Below are 6,084 nucleotides of genomic sequence, written 5' to 3' on the forward strand. Positions count from 1 at the left end.
TTGTTGCAAATGACTTTACATATTGGATTTGTGCAACAGTGATATAATTACTTTGTTAAAACGTTATGCAATGCATGTACAAGTGTATAGTTATGTTTTGTAGATAAATAATTGTGTACATGAATACATAAAATATAGGATTATAGGATGGAATACATGCAGTGTATTTTATATTGTTACAGCGGGTTTCCCAGGTGTAGATTCCTGAGGTTGGGGTGGAGACTTAAAACTCCTGATTCGAGTCCTGTGATTGGAATCCTGTTTTGTGGAATCGGGAGGTGTGGAACCGATGACTAGTGTGGTGAGAATCCGAGATGGCGTTTTAATTCGGTTCAGATGATAAAGAATGCTGTTTATTTAAAATACTTTATTAAATTATCTCTGTAACTTTTTTAATAAAAGCGACATCAGACTTTGGCTGAATAATTTTGGATTTTTAAAACCATCCTGAACGAACTTTGAACATTCAAATGTTTGATTTATATTTTTTCTCCATGGTGGTTGGTTTAATAGATGAGTGGGGTGAGGCATGCTTGGTGAGTGAATTCGTTTTTTAATGTGAACTGTGTTATTTATAAATCCTTTTATCTTTATTACGTAGGAATTATCTCTGTTTATCTCTGCGAATGTTTTAATGATAAAGCTTTACACGTCAGACTGTTAGATATTCTAACTGGGTTCGACTGGGTTTTTCAGAATGTCCAGATGCGGCTGAATAATTTTGACGTTTTCGAAACCATCTAGAACGAACTTTGAACATTCAAATGTTTGTTTATGTGGACTGATTCCATTATGTTTGGTTATAATATCAGCGTGGGGTGAATATAACATGCTTGGTGAAGTCTGGTGTGGGTATTTTTAATAATGTAAATTTTGGTTCGACATAAGTGATTGGAAGTGTTTAGGTTCCCACGTTATGTTTTGTATTGTGTTTATTCGTGCTCACGAGATATTACAACTAACCCATGTTCTATTCTCTGCATCAATGTGGAACGCTATATTATGATTTTCAGTATACAGAGTCATCTTTACCACTAGGTTATTCATAACTCTGGTTCTTATTTTTTCAGGCGATCGAACTGCGGGTGACATGAGTGACCACTGGAAGGGTAACCACGCCTGATTCATGTACCACTGCTTACTGTTCATACGACAAGACCAACAACTGGGTTCCCAACAATCCATGGCAAACTCTGTCGACCTAGCGTCAGCCTTTACCACTGGGTTCGACTGGGTTCCCATAACATGTTCTTGGTCTCTGTCGACAGAGTACGTGTGCAGATTTATAATTTGGGTTCCCATAACATTTCTTGGTCTCTGTCGACCAGCGTCAATCTTTACCACTGTGTTCGACTGGGTTCCCATAACATGTTCTTGGTCTGTGTCGATCAGCGTCAGTCTTTACCACTGTGTTCGACTGGGTTCCCATAACATGTTCTTGGTCTGTGTCGATCAGCGTCAGTCTTTACCACTGGGTTCGACTGGGTTCCCATAACATGTTCTTGGTCTGTGTCGATCAGCGTCAGTCTTTACCACTGGGTTCGACTGGGTTCCCATAACATGTTCTTGGTCTCTGTCGATCAGCGTCAGTCTTTACCACTGGGTTCGACTGGGTTCCCATAACATGTTCTTGGTCTCTGTCGACCAGCGTCAGTCTTTACCACTGTGTTCGACTGGGTTCCCATAACATGTTCTTGGTCTCTGTCGATCAGCGTCAGTCTTTACCACTGGGTTCGACTGGGTTCCCATAACATGTTCTTGGTCTCTGTCGATCAGCGTCAGTCTTTACCACTGGGTTCGACTGGGTTCCCATAACATGTTCTTGGTCTCTGTCGATCAGCGTCAGTCTTTACCACTGGGTTCGACTGGGTTCCCATAACATGTTCTTGGTCTGTGTCGATCAGCGTCAGTCTTTACCACTGGGTTCGACTGGGTTCCCATAACATGTTCTTGGTCTCTGTCGATCAGCGTCAGTCTTTACCACTGGGTTCGACTGGGTTCCCATAACATGTTCTTGGTCTCTGTCGATCAGCGTCAGTCTTTACCACTGGGTTCGACTGGGTTCCCATAACATGTTCTTGGTCTGTGTCTATCAGCGTCAGTCTTTACCACTGGGTTCGACTGGGTTCCCATATCATGTTCTTGGTCTCTGTCGATCAGCGTCAGTCTTTACCACTGGGTTCGACTGGGTTCCCATAACATGTTCTTGGTCTCTGTCGATCAGCGTCAGTCTTTACCACTGGGTTCGACTGGGTTCCCATAACATGTTCTTGGTCTGTGTCGATCAGCGTCAGTCTTTACCACTGGGTTCGACTGGGTTCCCATAACATGTTCTTGGTCTCTGTCGACCAGCGTCAGTCTTTACCACTGGGTTCGACTGGGTTCCCATAACATGTTCTTGGTCTCTGTCGATCAGCGTCAGTCTTTACCACTGGGTTCGACTGGGTTCCCATAACATGTTCTTGGTCTGTGTCGATCAGCGTCAGTCTTTACCACTGGGTTCGACTGGGTTCCCATATCATGTTCTTGGTCTCTGTCGATCAGCGTCAGTCTTTACCACTGGGTTCGACTGGGTTCCCATAACATGTTCTTGGTCTCTGTCGATCAGCGTCAGTCTTTACCACTGGGTTCGACTGGGTTCCCATATCATGTTCTTGGTCTGTGTCGATCAGCGTCAGTCTTTACCACTGGGTTCGACTGGGTTCCCATAACATGTTCTTGGTCTCTGTCGATCAGCGTCAGTCTTTACCACTGTGTTCGACTGGGTTCCCATATCATGTTCTTGGTCTGTCTATCAGCGTCAGTCTTTACCACTGTGTTCGACTGGGTTCCCATATCATGTTCTTGGTCTCTGTCTATCAGCGTCAGTCTTTACCACTGGGTTCGACTGGGTTCCCATAACATGTTCTTGGTCTGTGTCGATCAGCGTCAGTCTTTACCACTGGGTTCGACTGGGTTCCCATAACATGTTCTTGGTCTCTGTCGATCAGCGTCAGTCTTTACCACTGGGTTCGACTGGGTTCCCATAACATGTTCTTGGTCTCTGTCGATCAGCGTCAGTCTTTACCACTGGGTTCGACTGGGTTCCCATATCATGTTCTTGGTCTGTGTCTATCAGCGTCAGTCTTTACCACTGGGTTCGACTGGGTTCCCATAACATGTTCTTGGTCTCTGTCGATCAGCGTCAGTCTTTACCACTGGGTTCGACTGGGTTCCCATATCATGTTCTTGGTCTGTGTCGATCAGCGTCAGTCTTTACCACTGGGTTCGACTGGGTTCCCATAACATGTTCTTGGTCTGTGTCTATCAGCGTCAGTCTTTACCACTGGGTTCGACTGGGTTCCCATATCATGTTCTTGGTCTCTGTCGATCAGCGTCAGTCTTTACCACTGGGTTCGACTGGGTTCCCATATCATGTTCTTGGTCTGTGTCTATCAGCGTCAGTCTTTACCACTGGGTTCGACTGGGTTCCCATATCATGTTCTTGGTCTCTGTCGATCAGCGTCAGTCTTTACCACTGGGTTCGACTGGGTTCCCATATCATGTTCTTGGTCTGTGTCTATCAGCGTCAGTCTTTACCACTGGGTTCGACTGGGTTCCCATATCAAGTTCTTGGTCTGTGTCTATCAGCGTCAGTCTTTACCACTGGGTTCGACTGGGTTCCCATAACATATTCTTGGTATCTGACTTCATGGAAGGAAGGAATTTAACGACGAACTCAACACATTTCATTTACGGTTATATGGCGTCGGACATATTGTTAAGGCATACTTTATGGAAACTGGGTTAGGATGCTGAACAATGTAACTAAATGTATTTTGAAATCCGACTTTCACGGTTATACTTAAGATGCTCCCCAATATAATTAGATGTGTTTTTAAATCTGACTTTCACTGAAAACTAAAATAACATTAACTGTTTTATTGAATTGCAGCTCAAATGTCCGGCAAAATAATATGCCTTTCGTTACCTATGACCACGAAAACATGGGATGGGCGAAAGAGTACGGCGGCGGCTTCTGGTTGAATGACTTGTTCAGTGCTTTCCCGACCGGGCGGTACAATAGGGTTAGTACGAGACAACGACGCCACACAATCAATAATATGTGTGGTGTACTTAAATTTGTTGCATACCCTTTTAATCTTACTATATTAATAACGACCATCAGTTAACCTTTAGACTACTGGACTAATTTTGGACAAAAACCACATATATTTACTTGAATGGTTTATAAATACATAAAATAAAGTTTATATTTGAATCGGTAAGTATTATTTTTGTATATTTTTCTAATTTTTATGATATTTAAATCCGTTAATGTTGATTAAAATTAGACACAGAAAGTAGCGTTAAATTACGGGCATTTGTGGCAGCTGTCTAGAATTGTATGCCCATTATGCCGAATATTTCTGATCAGAATACTTTTTAAAAACGAACTACCATTCATATCCCAATATTTGGTGATTTCGTTGTTGGTAAAACGATCAAATTTATTATCAAATTAACTGTCACAAATAGTTATCGATCCGTGAAGATGACCGAAACGTGCCGCCATTGTTGTCAAGCGAAAATATTTGCCGAAAACCATATTTTCAACACAAAAAAATCCCAAAGTAATTTCCCCTGAAAAATAAAAATCTAAATACAAAGGAAGCGGAGTTGTGTTCAGTTTCCTGTTAATAAATGGGTTTCCAGTGAGTGGAAATATGAATTGAGGAATGCACTGTATACAGTATACAGCATGACGACGGGCAAGACGCCTGCAGTAGTCAGAAGGTTAAAATAATATATATATATATATATATATATATATATATATATATATATATATATATATATATATATATATATATATACATGTGTGTGTGTGTTTTGTGTGTGTCTGTATATTCTATTATATATTATTATTATTATTATATATATATATATATATATATATATATATATATATATATATATATATATATATATATATATATATATTATATATTATTCTATTATAATATTATATTATTACTTTGTACGGGGAAGTTTATTTTGGGTGTGGTGGTATATATACTTCTTATATGTAACTGTTTCGTCCATTGGTGTTTTATTTGAGCTAGGCAGTCGGTGAAATGTAAATTAGGTCTATAGTTTTAAAATAGCATTTTATTGCAAATTAGTCCCCTACCCGTCCAACCGAAGGGGACTGTAGGTCTCCGTCCTTCTGTCTCTCTATCACACATATCATTTTCCAGACTTTATTTCAGAATTCCTCAAGATATTGAGTTAAAAACCTTCCATACAGCTTTAGCGTGTACTGTTAATGATCAAGTTTGGCTTTCATGGCGGTTTACCCATTTTCGACAGTTACGGCCCCTGAACATAGGAAATTCAAAAACGTGTTTTCAAAACTCTTTCTTGTCGCTATGATTCAGCTGGAAATGTGTGTATATAGCTTTATCATGTACTTTTACAGGTAAAGTTTGACTTTCATGGCGATTTTCACATTTGGCATAGTGCTATGGCCCTTGAACTTAGGAGATACGAAAAATGTGTTGGGACCGGTAGGGGCAATAGTGATGATCACTTTTATTGGGAACGATAATAGCAGCATTAAAGTCGTTTGTATATTTGTTTTCTACAGACAGATGGGAATGGAGTTATTTGGTATTCATGGAGAGAAGGTCAGTCACTGAAAGAAATCGCCATGTCAATCAGACCAAAGGGAGTGGTTTAAAGAATTGCTGTCTCCGGGTCTACAGTGCAGAAATAAAATAATAAATTTAATGAACCGTACTTCTATATGGATGGATGGCTTGTTCGGTGAAAAATACATAGATTGATGAATACAGAGATCCAGTTAGATGCGTTATTAAATTTGATGAATTAAATGAGTTGTGTTATTTAATTAAACTTGTGTTAATCATACTACACACGGGTGGGGTGGGGGTGGTGTGTAGTAAGTAAAGAACCACACATCAGTTATTTTCCCATCTTGTTTATTGCACTCATGTATAATGCGTAATATTTATAACAGGCGACCGCTGCGCGACTTCTTGCCCACCATAAACTCGAGCAATAAACACAATGCAGCAAGGG

The 6,084-nt window shown here is 40.5% G+C and overlaps 1 long non-coding RNA gene across 1 annotated transcript; it reads left to right on the top strand.

The window, feature by feature from the left end:
• The first annotated feature begins 1,004 nt into the window (after positions 1–1,004).
• Positions 1,005–5,876, top strand: LOC121377770. The gene is made up of 3 exons (XR_005958656.1): positions 1,005–1,021; positions 3,935–4,067; positions 5,630–5,876. It is a non-coding gene; the product is annotated as an uncharacterized LOC121377770 (long non-coding RNA).
• Positions 5,877–6,084: the final 208 nt, after the last annotated feature.

The sequence above is a fragment of the Gigantopelta aegis genome, chromosome 7, assembly GCF_016097555.1.
Source record: "Gigantopelta aegis isolate Gae_Host chromosome 7, Gae_host_genome, whole genome shotgun sequence".
Taxonomy (NCBI): Eukaryota; Metazoa; Mollusca; class Gastropoda; order Neomphalida; family Peltospiridae; genus Gigantopelta; species Gigantopelta aegis.